Raw genomic sequence first — 20,209 nt, 5'->3', positions numbered from 1 at the left:
TGACCTCTTTCCAAAAAAAGGGGGGGGGAGGAGGAAAGGAAGAAAAAAAGAGATTCTTGATCTTTTTTTTTAAATTAAATTTATTTATTGTTAGTTTTAGACATTCACTTCCATAAGATTTAAATTTTCTCTGCCTCCCATCCCCCCTCCCCAAGATGGCATGCAATCTGATATAGGCTCTACATACATTCAAATTAAACATTTTCACCTTTGTCATATTGTAAAGAAGAATTAGAACCAATACCTTTTATCAATTTTATTCTTTTTTCTAGCTCAATAAAATAGCCTTTTCTTTGGTAGTTTGATTAGCATAGCACTAACATTGTTATTTTTACTATATTTGTGTAACCCCTGTCCCAAAGTCTGTTGGCATGAGACTCTTTCTTTATTGCTGGAAATGAATGCCCTACCCTTCAAAACAGGAGGGATTAGGCAAGAGATGAGAGAGCTTCAGCCTTCCTCAGTCTCTTTGAGGACTCTTAAAGGCTAGTTCCCCATCAGGATTCTTGAAGCACTGAGTCACTCTGGTTTCTGTCTTTGAGAAAAAAGTTGGAAGGGGCGGACTCCATTTTGGTTTGCTGAAGGGAAATACTGTAGGAACACATAAATACGATGGCAGTCTCCATCGTGGCCCTGTCCTCATCTTGCTCCTCTAGAGACTTCAGGGAGTTTTCCCCTCAGGTGAGATCCGAGGCTTTTTCTCTTGGTTGAGCTGAGTTGTCTTACTCCCAGTGGGAGAACTCCTACACTCTGTATTGTTTGGAATAGCTCCTCCTATGTATACCTCCTCTGATTTCTGTTTTGCTATGATTTAGATAAGTTTTGGGTTGTTTTTATTTTTTGCTGTTCTCTATATGTGTTCATTATGGGACTGGTGTTAGGTCGCATAGGGGTCACACCTTGGATATAGAGCTTTGAGGTCCTCCTTCCCCCCAAATGAATGACAAACTGATCAGAAGTTAGATGAAATTCAATCATATCTGAACAGTATTTAAGAGAGCAGATAGATATACATCTAGCCTGATGCCTCCTCTTCCTCTGAGAATGATTCTGTTGGGACATTGGATTAGATGACTGCACTGGCCAAACCACTCTTGGAGAACTTCAGTCCATTATGGCACAATGGTTGATTAAAGAAGTTAACAAAATGGAATGCATTCATAGGAGGTTGATCAGGATGAGGAAAGTACTAGAGACTATATCATACTATTGGAGGATCAAGTAAAAGAAATGGGAATGTACATACTGGAAAAGAGAAGGCTTAAGTGTAGGCTCTAGATGGTGCCAAGATGGAGAGCACAGGAAGATCTGAGTTAAAATCCAACCTCAGATACATACTAGCGGTGTGACCCTGGGTAGGTCACTTAACCTCTATCTGCTTCCATTTTCTCAACTCTAAGGGTGGTTGTGAGTGTCAAGGTGGGGGCGATGACAGCACTTGCTTTCTCTGCCACTGCATGCTGCTGGGAGCTTTTGCTGACCCCTTCTTTCTACCCTGCTGCCATCTGCTGGCGCTCAGGCTGAGGTGCGAACTCTCTGTAGGTCCTCGGCTACTGTCGCTTGCTGGTTCAATGCTGAATTGAAGTTGCTATTTGGGTTTTTCCCATTGGGAGCAGTCAGTTCCTTTCTTTTCCTCCATAACTCCCAAGGCAATCTCATCATTTTTGTGTTTCTGACTCAGGCCTCCCGCCAGAGAACACATCATTTTCATCTGCTTTTCTTTGGCTTCAGCTGCCACCCATTGAGAGGATACCTTTTAGCCCATTTGGCCTCCCATCATTCTCTGTCTACACCATGTAAATCATCCTCTATATCTTCCAGACTGGTAGAGCACACTGGGCCTGACTTTTGTGTTGCCTTACTGCTAGCCCCAGACTTTCTGCCCTCCCAATATAATGTGCTTAAAGCCTCTGGAAATGTGAGAGTTCTTTCATAAAAAGTCCCATTTCCCTTGGTTAGTTGCCAAGTGAGTAGATCCTTAGTCTCCCTACAAGTCTGAGCCTGCTAAGGTGTTTTTACATCCATAGGACAGGGAAATGAAGCTATTTACAAGATCAGCAAGGTACTTGAGAAGTCCTGTCCTCAGCCTTGGTGTAGACTACCTGTGGAACTCTTAGGGAAATCTTCACCTCTCTAGGACTCAGTTTCATCATCTTTCAAATGAGGGAGTTGGATTCAATCCCATCCAGCTCCCTATTAGTGATTCTATAACTCTTTCCCAATTTTCTACTGTTCTTTTTACTTTCTCCAAGCAGATAAAGGCCCTGAGGCACTTTGCTTCCTCTCCTCAGAATTTCAACCAAAAGAGTCACTTGCTCTTCCCCAAACGAGACATTCCTGGGGGCAGCATCAAAATGCCAGAATTAAAGCAGGAACTTGTTTGAGCTCTCTCCCAAACCCCTCCACCTACCAGTAAAAATGACTCCAAACAGTTCTAGAGCTACAGAACCTACAAAATGACATAGTGAGCACACATCTCCAGCCCAAGACAGCCTGGAAGGTTGATAGGAAGGGCCTATCACACTGGACTGAGAGCGGACCACGGTCCAGCTTGGGCCATGCCAACACAGACAGGGCTGGTACAGGCCTCAGAGAACTGAATCACTGGCAGCTGGGGCAGTTTCCAGACTTTTTGACCCACAAATGCCAAAGACAAAGTAGAAGGTCAGTAGGGAAACTCTGATCTGGGTGAAAGAGAAGCATGGTCCGGACTCAGCCCCGCAGTGGCAGAAGTGGTAGAGGCAGTAGCAGCAGCAGCTGTGACTGCTTCTGGAGCTCTGGGGCACAGACACTGGAGGATCAAGCAGCTGATCAGAGGGCAATAGCAGGGATCTCTTTGCTGGTGCTGAGGCAGGATTCTCCTATTTTGCTCTTCTTGGATCTTGGTCGAAATCCGAGGTGGTGGTCCTAGGGCAAGGAGGAGCACTGGCGTGGTGGAGTTTGTGGTAGTCATGGAGAGGGAATCCTTATCACCATTCCAAGGTAGAAAAGAGAACTTGTGGTCACTCACAGAGCAGAGCACAGGCCAGGAAAGGAGTAAATACCTCTCCTTTGACCATACTACCTTGGAAGAACTGAAAATTTACAGGCCCCTAGAAGTATCTCTGAAAACAGCCACATAAAACCCCTGAAACTTGGGGCATCCCCTTCCCCCCCCACACACACACACACACTGGAAGCAGAGACCTACCTTAAAAAAGAGTTTTAGGGGCGGCCAGGTGGCTCAGCGAGTAAGAGCAGAGGGGTCCAGTGTCGGGATGACCTGGATCAAATCCCAGGCTCAGATACTCAGCACCACAACCAGAAATAACTGGCCGTGTAACCTGGAGCAAGTTACTTAACCCCTATTGCTTAAAAAAAAAGAGTTTAAAAGTTAAGTAATTGGCTGGGAAAATGAGCAAACAGTATAAAAACTCAGACTATAGAATCTTACTTTGGTGACAAGATCAAAACATACAACCAGAAGAAGACAACAAAGTCAAAGCTCCTACATCCAAAACCTCCAAGAAAAATATGAATTGGTCATAGGCCATGGAGGAGCTCAAAAAGGATTTTGAAAATCAAGTGAGATGTAGAGTAAAAATTGGGAAGAGAAATGAGAGTGATGCAAGAAAATCATGAAAAATTAGTCAACAGCATACTAAAGGAGACCACAAAAATACTGAAGAAAGTAACACCTTAAAAAATAGACTGACCCAAATGGCAAAAGAGGTCCAAAAAGCCAATGAGAATGCCTTAAAAAGCAGAATTGGCGAAATGGAAAAGGAGATCCAAAAGCTCACTGAAGAAAATAATTCCTTAAAAATTAGAATGGAGCAAATGAAAACCAATGAGTTTATGAGAAATCAAGATATTATAAAAAATAACCAACATAATGAAAAATAGAAAACAATGTGAAATATCTCATTGGAAAAACCACTAACCTGGAAAATAGATCCAAGAAAAATAATTTTACAATTATTGGACTACCTGAAAATCATAATAAAAAAAAAGCTTAGACATCATCTTTCAAGAAATTATCAAGGAAAACCATCCTGATATTATAGAACAAGAGGGTAAAATAGAAATGGAAAGAATCCCACAAATGCCTCTTGAAAGAGATCCCTAAAGGAAAACTCCTAGGAATATTGTAGCCAAATTCCAGAGTTCCCAGGTCAAGGAGAAAATATTGTAAGCAGCCAGAAAGAAATAATTTGAGTACTGTGGAAACATAATGAGGATAACACAAGATCTAGCAGCTTCTACATTAAGGGATTGGAAGGCTTAAGAAATTATATTCTAGAGGTCAGAGAAGCTAGAATTAAAACCAAGAATCATCTACCCAGCAAAAGTGAGTATAATACTTCAGGGGGGGAAATGGACATTCAATGAAATAGAGGACTTTCAAACAGTCTTGATGAAAAGACCAGAGCTGAACAGAAAATTTGACTTTCAAATACAAGAATAAAGAGAAGCATGAGAAGGTAAACAGGAAAGAGAAATCAAAAGGGACTTATCAAAGTTGAAAAGTTTACATTCCTAAAAAATAAATAAATAAGACATTTCCTCTCTCACCTTGGTTCCCTTTGGACAGGCTATCCCCCTCCCTGGAATGCTTCCCCTTCTTACCTGCAGCTCTTAGGTGTGCCTCAGGGCCCTTCAAGGCTGAACTCAGGGGCTATCACACACAATCAACTTTTCCTGATTTCCCCAGTTGTTGAAACTCAATGTTCATAAAAATTACTTTGTGTTTATTTGGTATATGTTTTATGTTGGCTTATTTGGGTAATGCATATTTTTCCCCTCCAAATAGAATATGGTAAGGAACCTACAGGGTTAGTGCAGCCTTTTGACTAAACCAAAAGGCCACACTTAAGGATTTAGAAGGCTACTTGTGGCCTTAAGCCTGCAGATTTCCTACCCTTGGAATAGAAGTTCCTTGAGGGCAGGGACTCTTTCCTTTTCTTTATATTTCTCAGCCCCCAGCACTGTGCCTGATACAAGGCCCTTAATAAATTCTGGATGAACTGTCTAATTGAACTGAAGTCATTAACATTGAAAAACTGAACATCTTATCTTCGGCAAGTAATTTGCTTCTGAAAGTTTAGAGCATTTAACAATTTCTACTATACTGGAAAGATACTGAGAAATAATTAAGAAAACAACTAATGTAGTAAGCCATATTCTCTCCCTCTCTCCAGTCCCTCCCTACCCATTGAGAAGTCAAGTCACCCATTATGCTTGTGAAATCATACAAAACATATTTCTACATTTTTTTCCATGTTTCCAAGAAAAAAAAGAATATCAAGAAAAATAAAGTGGGGAAAAAATGGGCTTCAATCTGCCTTCACTTCTCTCCTTCTCTGGAGACAGATAGTATTTTTCATCATCCTTGGAACTTGTTGTGGATCATTGTATTGATCAAAGTAGATAAGTTTTTCACAGTCAATCATTATTATAATATTGTTGTTATTACATACAATGTTCTCCTGGTTCTGCTCATTTCACTGTACATCATTTCATACAAGTCCGGGTTTTTCTGAAACCATATCCTGCATCACTTCTTTTTTATTTTTTTGCTTTTTGGAGGGCATTTGGAGTTAAGTGACTTGCCCAAGGTCACAAGGCTAGTTTTTGTGTTAAATATCTGAGGCCGGATTTGAACTCAGGTCCTCTGAATCCAGGGCCAGTGTTCTATTCACTGCACCACCTAGCCACCCCCTGCATCATTTATCACACCCCAATAGTATTCTATCGCAGTCATATATTCCACCTTGTTCAGCCATTCCCCTATTGATGCACATCATCTAAATTTCTAATTCTTTGCCACCACAAAAAGAGCTATTATGAATATTTTTGTGTATATGAGTCCTTTTCTTTTTTCTTTGATCTCTTTTGGATACAGAGTTAGTAGCAATGTTGCTGGATGAAAGGGTATGCACAGTTTTATGGCCCTTTGGGCATATATTCCAAACTGTTAGCCAGAATGGTTGGACCAGTCCACAACTCCACCAACCATGCACAAGTCCCTATTTATCCATATCCCCTCCAGGATTTGTCATTTTCCTTTTCTGTCATGTTAACCAATCCAATAGGTGTGAGGTAGTGCCTCGGGGTTATCTTAATTTGCATTTTTCTCAATATTAGTGATTTAGAGCATTTTTTCTTAATTGTTGACAGCTTTGATTTCTTCTTTGGGAAACTGCTTGTTCATATCCCTTGACCATTTATCCCTTGGTGAATGGCTCTTATTTTTATAAATTTGGCTTACCTTCCTATTTATTTGAGAAATTAAACCTTTATCAGAAAAATTTGCTCTATTTTCCCCCCAGCTTCCTCCTTTCCGTCTAATTCTGACTATTCTAGATTTTGTTTGTGCAAAAGCTTTTTTATTTCATGTAACAAAAATTATTTTATTTCCCATGATCATCTCTATCTCTTGTTTGGGTGTAAACTCTACTCTAATTCATAGATCTGACAGGTAAATTTTTCCATGCTCCTTTAATTTGCTTCTGAAATTACCCTTTAGGTCTGAATTTTGACCTTATATTGGTATACAATGTGAAATGTTCTATACCTGGTTTTTGCCAGACTGTTTTCCAGTTTTCCCAGCAGTTTTTATGAAATAGTGAGTCCTTGTCCAAAAAGCTTTGAGTTTATCAAACACTAGGTTTCTGTGCTCATTTGTTTCTTACTAATACAAATCTATTCCACTGGTCAATCATTCTGTTTCCTATCCAGTACCAGATTGTTTTGATGATTACCACTTTGTAATACAATTTGAGATCTGGTACTTCCCGACTACCTTCCTTCACATTTTTTTTTCCATTGATTTCCTTGATATTCTTGACCTTTTGTTCTTCAGGATGAATTTTGTTATTTTTTCTTGATCTATAAAATGATTCTTTGGTAATTTGATTGCTATGGCACTGAATAAGTAAATTAATTTCATTACTATTTTCATTTTTATTACATTGGCTCAGCTTACCCACAAGCAATTTATATTTCTCCAGTTGTTTAGATCTGTCTTTATTTGCATGAAATGTGTTTTATGACTGTGATCATATGGTTCCTAGATGTATCTTGGAAGGTAGATTCACAAGTATTTGTTTACTATTACTGTTGGCAGTTCTTTTAAATGGAATTTCTCTTTCTGTCTCTTCCTGCTGGGTTTTGTTGGTAATATATAGAAATGCTGATAATTTATGTTGATTTATTTTATATCCTGAAACTTTACTAAAGTTGTTCATTGTATCACCTAGCTTTTTAGTTGATTCTCTAGGATACCATCATATTGTCTGGAGTGATAATTTTGTTTCCTTGTTGACTAGTCTTAGTCCTTCAATTTATTTTTCTTGTCTTATTGCTAGAAGTAGCATTTCTAGTACAATAATAAATGGTAATGGTGATAATGGACATCCTTGCTTCATCCCTGATCTTATTGGGAAGGCTTCTAGTTTATCTCTGATTATGCTTGATAATTACTGATTATGCTTGCTGATGGTTTTAGATAGATACTATTTATCATTTTGAGAAAAGTTCCATTTATTTCTACAATTCCTAGTGTTTTTAGTAGGAATGGGTATTGTATTTTGCCAAAAGTTTTTTTTTTCTGTATCTATTAAGATAGTAATATGATTTGTTGATCTTATTATTAAGACATGATCAGTTATGCTGATAGTTTTCCTAATACTAAACCAGCCCAGTATAAATCCCACGTGGTCATAATGTATGATCTTTGATGCTGTAATCTCCTTGCTAGCATTTTATTTAAATTTTTTTGCATCAACATCCATTAGGGAAAGTGGTCTATAGTTTTCTTTCTTTGTTTTTGCTCTCCCTAAACTTGTTTTTATTTTTAAAAATATTTTGATAACTGTATGTCAATATGTGAGAAATGTGTTCACTCTAGAAAGAAAAATACTCGTAAAACCAGAAAAGTTCTTATTTTATTTTACATTTACTTTACATTCCTAGTGAATGTGCAGATCTCTAATGGAGTACACTTGCTCAGACAAAGGCAAGACTTTTTATGCTTTTCCCAATTCTAACTCCTTCCTCCCACCCCGCCCCTTGTTCTCCATTGGCTAGACACAGCCTTCTGAACTACCCACTTCATGTTCTCTTACTTAATATGTTCTCTCTCAAATAGCTCATTAAGCATGCATGCATGCTTCTGACCTTCTACCTCAACAAAAACCTGGTTCTACTAGGTCACAGCTCAGATTAGAACCAGTCACCTCTGACTTACTTTCTGTTATCACTCAAAGCTGGGAGTAGTTTTAGTCCTGTGGAAACATAATTCCTTCTTTTGTTTCTCACAAAATATAACTGTCTTCATTTATAATCCCATGTATTTTATTTTATGCATTTATAAACATGACTCTGAGAAAGACCCCTTTTTGAATCACATTGTCTGCCCAAGGGTTTCAAAATACATACAAAAGTGAAGAAATCCTGACTCAGAGGAAGGCTTGCAGCATTGAGGGAGGGAGGAGTTGGGTAGAGGAGAGGATTCTCTTTGAATTCACCAAATCCAACAGTCATTTGCTATGGGCTCACTAGAGGCAAGGCAGTGCTACTCCTTAATACCAAAAGCAAGGACCAATGTGCCTGACCACCAGGAACTTACTTCTACCAGGGGAATAGGATGCATGAACAGATACTACACAAATCCAATGCAAAATTGGTTGGGATGGGGGCCAGCAGAGGTGGCCAACCAGTACTCGGGATCTCATTTAAGTTGAAGTGTACCCTGGAAGTATCAAGAAAACTTCCCTGAGGAACTGAGTGGAGGCTTGAAGGGAGAGAAAGTATCTCGAAGGAGCCTCTGAGGAAGGACACAGACCTAAATTACTTAGGATGACTCATAATCATGGATTCACTAAAATAGAAGTGTTGAGGTTTGGGGTTTAGGGGTGCTTGAGACCCCAAAATGCCAACACACCAGATCCTGATGAATGAATTTGACTCAAGCCTTCTCTCAGCCAAAGTAATACAAAATTTATTAAAGATTCACTATAATGGGGAGCCTAAGTATTTGTGATACTTGTATTGGACGAGTGGGTCAGAATAATCTGACACAGACTGAGTCTGCACTAGACTGAATCTCGCACCTTCATGGAGGCAAGACGGATCTTATATACAGAAAGACTGTGGGAAGGGGTGGTTTAGAGGAGAGGTTTGGGGAAGGTCTTAAGGAGGAGTCTAAGGAGGATCTTGATTACTGAGGTCTGATTTCAGGAATGGGATTAAGGGTTGGAAATAGCTGAAGACTACCTGGAGATGACAGACACTGGAGGGCTAGGCTAGTTTAAGGGTAACGGATTTGGGTATAGATATTTTGATAGGATCAAGGGTGGGGAGTAGCTGCACAACAAGGGCTTATGGTCTCAGGCAAATTCCTCATCTAGTGGGAAGATTCTAGGGAATTCCCAGAGCCTAAATGCTATTGGAAGGATCAAAGAATCAGAAGTTTCCATGTATGGGCCACTTTAGAATTTACAAAATGCTTCCCTTACACCCATCCTGCAAGATTGAGAGCACAAGCATTATCCCCATCTTGAGATGAAGAAACTGAGACTAAGGATCATGACTTCTTCTTGGTTAGTCATCCTCGATTGTTTCCAATTCTTCATGACCCCATTTGGGGTTTTCTTGGCAAAGATACTGGAGTCGTTTGACATTTCTTTCTCCAATTTATTTTATAGATGAGGAAACTGAGGCAAAGAGTGTTAAGTGACGTGTTCAGAGTCACACAGCTAGGAAGTGTCTGAGGCCAGATCTGAACTCAGGAAGGTGAGTCTTCCTGAGTCCAGGCCCAGCACTCTGTGCACCATGGCCCCGGCTGTCTTATGAAGATGCCAAAATAACAAGTCAGAGTCCAAGGTTTCTAAGTCTAGTGCTCATTCCAATTACATGTTGTCATACAGTAGTGTCTAACTTTTCATGACCCTATGTACTATAGCATGTCATGCCCTTCTATCCTTAACTATCTCCCAAAGTCTGTCCAAGTTCATGTTGATACTTCCATGAGTAACAGAAGGTCTCTATCCACCTCATCCTCTCCTGTCCCCTTCTCCTTTTGCCTTCAAACTTTCCCAACATCACGGTACTTTCCAATGACTCATGTCTTCTAGTGTGGTATTTAAGCTTCAGCTTCAGTATTCGACCTTCCAAAGAATATTCTGAATTAATTTCATTAAGTATTGACTGATGTGGTCTCCTTGCTGCACAGGGGACTCTCAGAAGTCTTCTCCAGCACAATTTGAAAATTCTGCAGCCTTCAGCTTTCCTCATAGTCCAGCTCTCACAGCCATGCATTGTTACTGGGAAAACCACAGCTCTGACTCTACAGACCTTTGTCAGCAGGGTGACATCTCAGCTTTTTAGCCTTCTGCCCACATTTGCCATAGCTTTCCTTCCAAGGAGCAAGCATCTTTTAAGTCCATGGCTGCAGTTGCTGTCTGCAATGATCTTTTGAGCCCAAGAATATAAAATCTGACACTGTTTCTGTTTCTTCTTCCTCTATTTGCCAAGAAGTTATGGGAACATTCACCAAGATCCTAGATGTTTTGATGTTAAGCTTCAGTCCACCTTTTACACTCTCCACTGTCTCCCTCATCAAGAGGCTTCCTAATTCCTCTTCACTTTCTGCCCTCAGAGTGGTTCCCTCTGCATATCTGAAATTGTTGACATTTCTTCTGGCCCTTAATTCTGGATTCCTCCAGCCTGGCATTTCACATGCTGTGCTCTGCATAGAAGTGAAATGAGTGAGGTGACCATACACAGCCTTGCAGTCCCCCTTTTCCAATCTTAGCCAAGTCGCTGCTTCATGTTTGGTTCTGACTGTTCAGCACACAAGTCAGATGATCTGGTCCTCCTGTCTCTCTGAGGCCTTGCCTCATTTTGTTGTGTCAGTGAAGCAGACGTCGGTCGCTGTTTTCCTGGAGCTCCCTGCTTTCTCCATAATCAGCAAATGTTGACAATTAAAACCAGTCTGCTCTTCTGGTAGTTCTCAGTCTGCATATTGCTGATGCCTGCCTTGCAGAATCTTAAGCTTAACCTTGCTGGGGGTGTGAAATGAGTACAATAGTTCGGTAATTTGAGAATCCTTGACATTGCTCGTCTTTAGAATTGGGATGTAGGCTGATTTTCTCTTTTGGAGGGGGGGAAGGCAGGGTAATTGGGGTTAAGTGACTTGCCCAAGGTCACAAAGCTAGTTTTTGTGTTAAGTGTCTGAGGCCGGATTTGAACTCCGGTCCTCCTGACTCCAGGGCAGTGCTCTATTCACTGTGCCACCTAGCCTCCCCATGGAGGCTGAACTTTTCCAATCCAGTGGCCACTATTGAGTTTTCTAAATTGTTGGCTTATTGAGTGCAGCCCTTTAACAGCATCATCTCTCAGGATTTTAAATAACCCAGTCAGAATTCCATCAACTCCACTGCCTCATTGTTAGTCATGTTTCCTAAGCATGGAAGTCTGATTCTAGATCACCATCATGGTTATCTGTGATGTCAAAATCTTCCTTGGAGAGTTCTTCTGAGTATTCTTGGCACCTCTTAATCTCTTCTGCTTTTGTTAAATCCCCACCATTTTTGTCTCTTATCGGTCCTGGTTTTTCATGAAATGTATTCAAACAGATATCGTTCTATCATTTTTGAGATTATATCCCCATTCTGCTTTATTAACTATGAGAGCTACTCCCTTTCTTCTAAGGGATTCATGCCCACAGCAGTGATCACCTGAATTAAATTTGCTCATTCCTATCTCTTTAAGTTCACCAATACCCAAGATGTCAATGTTTAATCTTAGCATCTCCCGTTCGACCACATCCAGCTTATCACCTCAGTTCACAGATCTTACAGTCCAGGTGCCTACGCAATACTGATCTTGACAGCAGTGGACTTTCCTTTGGTCACCAGGCACATCCACAACTGAACGTCCTTTCGGCCTTGGCCCAACCGCTTCACTAGAACTGGAACCACTTGTAGTTGTCCTCTGACCTTGCTCAGTAGTGTGTTAGACACCTTCCCACCTGATGGGTTCATCTTCTAGTGTCGTCTCTTTTATCCTTTTAACACCATCCATGGGGTTTTCCTGGCAAAGATGCTGGAGTGCTTTGCCATTTCCTTCTCCAGTGGATCACCTTTTGTCGGAATTCTCCACTCCGACCTGTTGATCTTGAGCAACCCTGCGTGACACAGCTCATAGGCTCATTGAGCTACACAAGCCCCTCCACCATGACAAGGCAGCGATCCAGGATGGGCTCCAAGCACATAATGAGGGCACATGCCTCCCAATAGTGAGTGGGTGTGCACTAAATATTTTGACTTAACAAACATTTATTAAGCACCTATAATGTGTTAGGTTTGGGGGATAGAATAGTTTTAAAAAAAAAGGTCCCTGCTCTCAAGGATCTAATAGTCTGCTGCTAAGGATACAACCTAAATAAATACATCCCTCAGGAGGTAGATTTCTTGAGCTGTTGCTCTCTCAGACTCCACCGCCCCTTTCCCAAATCCTTCCCTCCTTGGACAGCTTTCTGCTGAAGAGTATTTCTGTGCTTCTCAAGGCTGATCTTCAGGCAATAGGTACTTTATCTGGCATTGGGCCCATCTTCAAGCCTTCCCAATAGGGTTGGCACTACCAGCCATTGTTCTTCACTGGTACCAAATCCACATCAGAGGAGGACCTTCATAGAGCACTGGACTTCTGACCATTCAAACTGATATCCCAACACTCACCAGGGTGTGTTTCCTCACTTCATAAAGGGAGAAGGCCCAACTACCACTGGCTCATGTTCAACAATCATTGATATCCCCAGGCTCCATCACAAGACCTTTTTGCTAGCTTTACAGATCCCAGTTCTGCCATTATTGGCTGTGGGATCTTGGGCAAGTCATGGAATTTCCCAGAGTCTCAGGGTCCTTTGTGTGTATAATATAAGCATTTAACATGCAGGAGATAGTCTCACTTCTTTCTCCTTCACTTGGCTTCTATGGTCTTTTTCAGCTTCTACCTCAGTCCTCCCTCAAAGCAGGGTCTCCTGTATGGAGTGGTCCACATCTCTCTTAGAAAAGGAAACAATAAATTTATGTTTCTGTCCACCATGCCACAAGCTAGCAGTATACAATTGTCCCATAGTCAGCAACAAGTACTAGTTATCAGGACTTCTCAGCTATCAACTGCAAAGTCTTCCTGATAATCCTATGTACATTAGTTCCTGGTTTTTAAAAAAAGACATTTTATCTTTGCTTTCAACAAATATTTTTTATCTGAAGACTGATTTCTCTCAGCACCTCTCAAAATCATGTCTCTCCTCAAGTACTTTTTTTTCTTAGTGGATGCCTTCTTTGAGTTTCTCTTAGAATTATCTAAATTTTTGGCCTTTTTCTCAAGTAAAATAGTCCCAATGTGAAAGGGGTACCTTATTTGTTATAAGAAAAGGCTTCTGAGGGGCGGCCAGGTGGCTCAGCGAGTAAGAGCACCGGCTCCAGTGTCGGGATGACCTGGATCAAATCTAGGCTAAGATACTCAGCACCACACCCAGAAATAACTGGCCGTGTAACCTTGAGCAAGTTACTTCACCAAGATTGCTTTAAAAAAAAAAGTTTCTGTTCATAGTGAAAGATACACAAAAAGAAAAAAATGAAACAAAAGGACATCAATGAAATATTTTTAAAATACAGGAGAGGAGAAGGTTCAGAAGGGGATATAGGTAAACAGAGCAATCTTGTTACTGCCATGTTAAATTTAATATGCCATTAAAAAACAAACTAGGGGCGGCTAGGTGGCGCAGTGAATAGAGCACTGGCCCTGGAGTCAGGAGGACCGAGTTCAAATCTGGCCTCAGACACTTAACACAAAAACTAGCTGTGTGATCTTGGGCAAGTCATTTAACCCCAATTGCCCTCCAAAAAGCAAAAACAAACTATATGTAACATTAATTTGCAGATTCATACAATCCTCTTTTCTGTTCTATGCATATTGAAATGATTGACTTTGTTTATGTTTATTAAGCTCATAAGAAACTTTATAATAATAAATAATATAATAAATTTTACAAGTTATAAATATTTCATATATAAATAATATGATAAAAAGGAGAGGCATTCAAGAGATGTGTGGAGGCAGAATCAACATAACTTGGTAACAATCGGATATGAGGGGATAGAAAGAGGAAGAGCCAAGGATAACTCAGGTTGGGGGGCTAGGAGCTTGGAAGACTGAAGGTGCCTTTTATAGAAATAGGGAAGTTTGGAAGAGAACTTTGGGGCAGAAAAAAAGGTTTAGCACTCAAGTATTCCAGGTCAGACATTTTGTGCCCCTCAGATTCTTTAAAGCCCTTCTTCACACAAGGATAAGGGGGCTAGAGAAAGGCATTACCTCTGATAGGCTAGGGAAAGTGATCAGGACAATGAAGGCATTCTCCACTGATCTCAGGCTAGAGTTTCCTAAGGGTCTGGGGAATTTTGGCTGATCAGTTGATGAGGGTTAGGAGAGAGTAATGATAAACACAATAATACTCTGGCCCTTCAATGATCAGAGATTTTTTCTGGGTGGGAATCCTCTCCCCCCTCTCCCTGCATCTACAGCTCTTTGTAGAGAATCTTTGTCAGTGGTTGTGACCACTCTGGCCAACTTGGGTCACAGCTTCTCCAGACTGAGCCCAGCTCACCCTCAGAGAGTAGAGACCCAATTTGCTGCTGGGGTCATAAAACAAGCTCTATTACTCAGCTTGGTAAACTGAGGCATGGGGGCACTCCTAGGACTTCGGATCACCCCCATGCCATGGTAAGTCATTCACCTGAAGAAGAGAACGACAGAGACATTTATCATTTATCAAGGACTTTGAGATCTGATGAGGAGATAGGAAAATTCAGCTCCTACAGGGGATGGATGGTGGCCAGCAAGATTTGCTCTTTGTAGGGTGAGAGGAGATACACACATATTATGAAGGAGTGTGGCCCCGGTGTAGGACAGTAGCAGAGGTTTTACAGGGTTTTGTAACATTGTAAATGACAGGTTGAGGATACTCAATGTACAGCGGGTAGAGACCTCAAAGACCGCCTGGCCCAAAGGTTCTCAGTTGGAGGGCCGCTTCTCAGGTGCATAAAACAGAATACGGAGGATTGCAAAGGGAACCACTTATATTGAAATGTGGTTATCAAACTATTCAAACATGAAAATATTTTTAACAAGTTCATAGACCCCAAGCTAGTCCAACCCATCATTTAACGGGAGGAAAGTGAGGGAGACTGAGTGACTTGTCTAAGGCCATGAAGCTATTGTCAAAGATGGAATTTGAACTCAAGGCCTTGAAAGGGCTGGTGTTTTTTTCCTTCCTGTGTGAAAATGCTGGCCTTCACGTCTTGCTGGCTGAATGGGAGCATCCAGTCCTGGGAAAGATGGTAATGTGAGCAGCCTTTGGGTAGTAGGTGGGAACACCTGCCTTCAGTGGTCCAGGATGCCCTCCAGCAGATCCCAGTTATCTGGCCAGTCCAGTGATGCCTTGGGATTGAGTTGGGGGGAGGGACAGGGGGGGTGTTGTTGGTACAGGACAGAAGCTGAGAGCCCATTGGAAGGAAGGAGCCTGCAATATCCAAGGGCAGGGGTGACCACATGAGGATGGTCTGGTGGTGATTCTATTTGGGGGAAAGATGCTGTGCATGGCCCCAGGGCACAATGTCTGCTGAAGACCTCACAGGGCACTTCTGGCAGCCCTTGGGTCTTCTACCTTTGACATAAACTGTTCCAGAGCTGGTGACTGAGCTGTGTTAGGGCTGCCCCAGGGTACCATTGTGTGAGCACACAGGGTGAAAGGGTGAAAGGCTAGGAGAGGGCTCAGCAGCCTCCAGGCTCTGATTCCTTGCAGTGACTTTTTTTTAACCATATCTGTGCTTTCAGCCATGCAGGGAATTCCCTCCAGGAACATGCTTTCCCAATGTAAATGCAGACCTGCTTTACACATGGTCCCCCAGCCCGGATGTGTCCCAGGCAGAACACAGGACTCGGGTCTTCATCCTCTTCCCCAGCATCTACAACGTTGTGTTTTTCACAATAGCAGTATTTCTATAGCATTTTAAAGTTTGAACAGCACTTCATACACCTCACTTGATCTTTTGGGGCAGGTGCTGTTATCTCTGTTTTGCAGATGGGGAAAGCAAGGCACGCAGGTCAAATAACTTGTCCAGTCACAAGACTAGTGAGCACTACGTCCACCAGCCACCTAGCTGCTTCTAGAATGGAAAGGGAGGAAGAACAAAGAGGAAGAAGACAGGAGGGGGTGAGCAATGGTGAGGTGGCCTTGGTCCTCTAGCCCTGTACCCTATCCTGGCAGTTTATTGATTTGTATATGCTGATTTGTGAACCTGTGTTCTCTCCTGAGAAAATGGCACATGCTAAGTTTGAGTCTGCTTTTCCCTTGGGCCCTCTGGGTACTTGGGAGAGTGGGTTTGGGAAAGGAATGTTTAGTCCCAACTGTTCCTACTACACCATCTTAGTGAATACCTTTGTTCAGAGCTATGAAGTTTACCAACTGTTAAAGGGAAACACTGCTCATGGGGGCTCCTGAGCCTCAAGCAAAATGCTGACCTCAGAGTATATATACCCTTCTCAGTGCCTAATTAGAGGGTGGGGAAGATCTTAAATCCCATTAACTTTTCTTGTTCCCTTGCATCTTTATAATCCCACCCCCTGTAGGCTCTTTTTTTTTTTTTTGGCTTTTTTTTTTAAGGGGGAGGGCAGGGCAGTTAGGGTTAAGTGACTTGCCCCAGGTCACATGGCTATTAAGTGTTAAGTGTCTGAGACTGGATTTGAACTCAGATCTCCAGGGCTGGAGCAGAGCCACCTTGCCCCTTGCACAGCCCTTGCCCACCCCTGCAGGGTGACTCACTCCTGCTCTTCCTCACTCTGTAGCATCCCTTCTGGCCTCTTCCCTCAAATTTCCACCAACTTGTAGCTTGGGTCCTCAGAGGGCAGCTGCTTTCTCATCATCACAGTGAGTAGCTGTTCCTCCTGGAGGCATCAGAGATCTTGACAGCCCTCTCCTACTGTGGACTCAGAGTACCAAGAAACAACCCACACAATGAGGTCACCAGCTCGGACACAAGGTGACCCAAATTATTAAGAGTCTAGAGGGGCTGGGATTCTAAAGATGCAAGGGAACAAGTAATGTTAATGGGATTTAAGATCTTCCCCACACTCTAAGGAGGCACTAAGAAGGGTATATATACTCTGAGGTCAGCATTTGGCTTGAGGCTCTCTCATGGAAAGTGTTGGTCCAGACGAGACTCTGAGTAGCTGTTAAGGAATCCCCCTCCCCCCGCTTTGAGAAGTCCAGATGTTGGTGCTTCTCTCTCTAGTAACTATGTATGTATTGCCTTGGTCAGACAGTTGGGTCTGTCTGTTGATCTGTGCTAATTTCTCACAGTTAGAAGCCCTGTCTGTTGGTCTTTATTTTTCTGCTTGTATTTTGTCTGAAGTTGAAGGTGCTGATTTTCCCCCTGAACTAGTGAATGCAATTTTAAAAAGACTTGACCCCTTGAACAGCTATCTTTCTAGTAAAATAGATCTAAGAATCAGTGCTAGCAGCCATCCTGGGTATGCCAGTGTGGTTGCTGCTACAGAACACAAGCCTGTTCTGCCTTGAGGAAACTCATACTGGGGGCAGGGAGTGGAGGGGAGCTCAGCGAAGTCTTCAGGAAGGAGGAGGCATCCAAGTGTGGCTTCCAGAGACTAAAGGGGTAGGGCTCATCCCTCCCAAGTCTGGAGTTTACAACCTAAACACATGGAGTCTGGAGATGACAGGCTGAAAAGATCAGTCCAGCTTGGCTGGTCCACAATTTGAGTGAACCCTGCTGGGGCGAGATCAGGCTGAAAAGGTTGGCAGGAGAATTGCTAAAGGTCCTTAATGCCACAGTTAGGAGGCAATAGAGGACCACAGAAGGCTTTCCAGGAATAGAATGATGCATTCAGACCCTTGTACTGGGAAGGTTGTACATAGGGTTGGATCCAAGAATAATAGAAGGAAACCCATAGGTCATCTAATCCACTCCCCCTGCCCCCCCTTTTATAGAGCAGGAAGCAGGCCTGAATACTTTCTAATACATAGGACCAAAGTACAAAGAAAAGCTAGTTTACCAGAAGACTAGACCAGGAGGTGGTGGAGTGGATAAAGCTCTGGCCCTCAGGTCAGGAAGATCTGAGTTCAAATCTGGCCTTAGATGCTTCCTGATTGTGTAACCCTGGACTTAATGACTATTTCCCTCACTTTTCTCAACCGTAAAACAGGGATCATAACAGCACCTCCTCAATCTGTAAACACTTAGCACTGTCCCTGGCATATAGTAGGTGCTTAATAAATGCTGGGCCCCCACCCCAGTCCTGAGCAGTTCTCATTATGACCTTGAAACTGTACTTTTTTCTTTTGTTTAAAAAAGGTTTAGAATTTATTTGTTTTTACATTTTCACAGGTCAATTGTGCTGATCAAATGCATTCACCCCCTTCCATTCCACAAGGTTAGCACCTCTGCCTACCCCACGCCTTTACTAAGTGACTACATACATACCAGGGATCATTCAAGACAGCTGGAGACACAAATGCAAGGCCTCAGGGCCTTGCCTTCCAGCACTGTACAGGTAAGTGAATGCAGCATAGATGGAAAATCAATATACTGGGAGAGAGGGTCGCAGACATCTAGGGGAATAAAAGATGGAAGAGTCCTATGTATGGAGGGGCAGGGGGGCAGGAATCACATGATCAGACTAGAAAGACAGGCTTGGACCAGAATGTAAAGGGCTTTGAATGCCAGAGAAGAGGTTTTGTCCTAAAGGCAAGGGGGAGAAGCAGAAAAGGGTCAGCCCTGAGCTACTTTAGGACTATGCTCTCCGCAGCTCTGCAGAGAGGAGAGGCTGGACAAGTTAGAGGGAGATGGGGTGGGAGGGTATTCGAAGGCCTGAACTAAGGTGAACAGAGACCAGGGTTGGAGGTGAGAGATTCCTGGGGAGTGGTAAGTGATTAGCTATGGGGGGTAGGGGAAGGAGAGAGTGAAGAGTGAAGTGTGGGGCAGCTAGGTAAATAGAGCACCAGCCCTGGAGGACCTGAGTCCAAATTCACCCTCAGCCACTTAATACTTAACTAGTGGTGTGACCCTGGGCAAGTCATTTAACCCCAATTGCCCTGCCTTCCCCCCCCCCCCACCAAAAAAAAGCAAAAACAAAAAGGGTGAAGTGTGACTTACTTTCAATCCATGAACTTGGGTACCTGGAAAAAGGGGCATACTTTTTTTTTTTGCTTTTTGGAGGGCAATTGGGGTTAAGTAACTTGCCCAAGGTCACGCGGATAGCTGTGTGTGTGTGTGTGTGTGTGTGTGTGTGTGTGTGTGTGTGTGTTTAAGTGTCTGAGGCTGGATCCAAACTCAGGGCCTCCTGACTTCAGGGCCGGCACTCTACTCACTGCAACACCTAGCTGCCCCGAGAAGGGGCATACTCTCGACAGAAATGGGGAGGGGGTGGAGCCAAGATGGCAGAGTAGAAACAGGACTTCTGAGTGGCTCCTGCTTCCACCTCCAATTCATATAAAAAATGACTCTAAACAAACTTTGGAGCTACAGAGCCCACAAAATGACAGAGAGAAGCTAACCTCCTGCTGAAGACAGCCTGGCAGACTGGCAGGAAGGGGCCATTGCAGTGCCCTGGGAGCAGAGCCCAGTCCCGAGAGAGCCCATGGTTTTAGCCTCAGGGCGGCTATGACCAGTCACCTGCTGGAGGGACTTCAGATTGCCAGCAGCTGTGGCCGTTTCCAGAATTATCAACCCATACATGCTAAGGACAAAGTGAGAGGTCACTGCAGTGTGGACTTTGGGAACAGGGAGTTCAGGAGTGTGGTCCAGCCTTTGCCTCCTGGAGGGAGAAGCAGCTGAATCACGGCCATGCAGCTGCCACTGCATGGTTGCTTCAGAGCTCCTTGCCTGCAGATTGTAGGGGGACCAAGCAACCAGTCTGAGGGGTAATTGCTCTTGCTGAAACCTGCTGGGATCTGGATTGCAGTCTACAGTGGAGGTCCTGGGGTGTGTGACCAGTTTGCCAGAGCGTGTGGAGGCTTCAGAGAAGGCATACAACTAATACCTCTGGCAGCTGAGAAAACCCCAGCTATTGGGATGAAGCTCCCCTGTCTGGTAGCAGAGTCCTACTGTAGCAAAAAGCCCAAAATTCAAGTAATTGAGTG

The 20,209-nt window shown here is 42.9% G+C and overlaps 1 long non-coding RNA gene across 1 annotated transcript; it reads left to right on the top strand.

The window, feature by feature from the left end:
• Window positions 1–497: 497 nt before the first annotated feature.
• On the top strand, window positions 498–19,114 carry LOC138170826 (uncharacterized). Its single transcript, XR_011170757.1, has 3 exons — window positions 498–681; window positions 16,136–16,277; window positions 18,456–19,114. It is a non-coding gene; the product is annotated as an uncharacterized lncRNA (long non-coding RNA).
• The last annotated feature ends 1,095 nt before the right edge of the window (window positions 19,115–20,209 follow it).

This window comes from Petaurus breviceps, unplaced genomic scaffold (genome assembly GCF_028583685.1).
Source record: "Petaurus breviceps papuanus isolate PSGF00001 unplaced genomic scaffold, PetGlider_PUasm1.0 391, whole genome shotgun sequence".
In the NCBI taxonomy this organism is placed as follows: Eukaryota; Metazoa; Chordata; class Mammalia; order Diprotodontia; family Petauridae; genus Petaurus; species Petaurus breviceps.
This window is presented reverse-complemented; position numbering and strand designations above follow the sequence as displayed.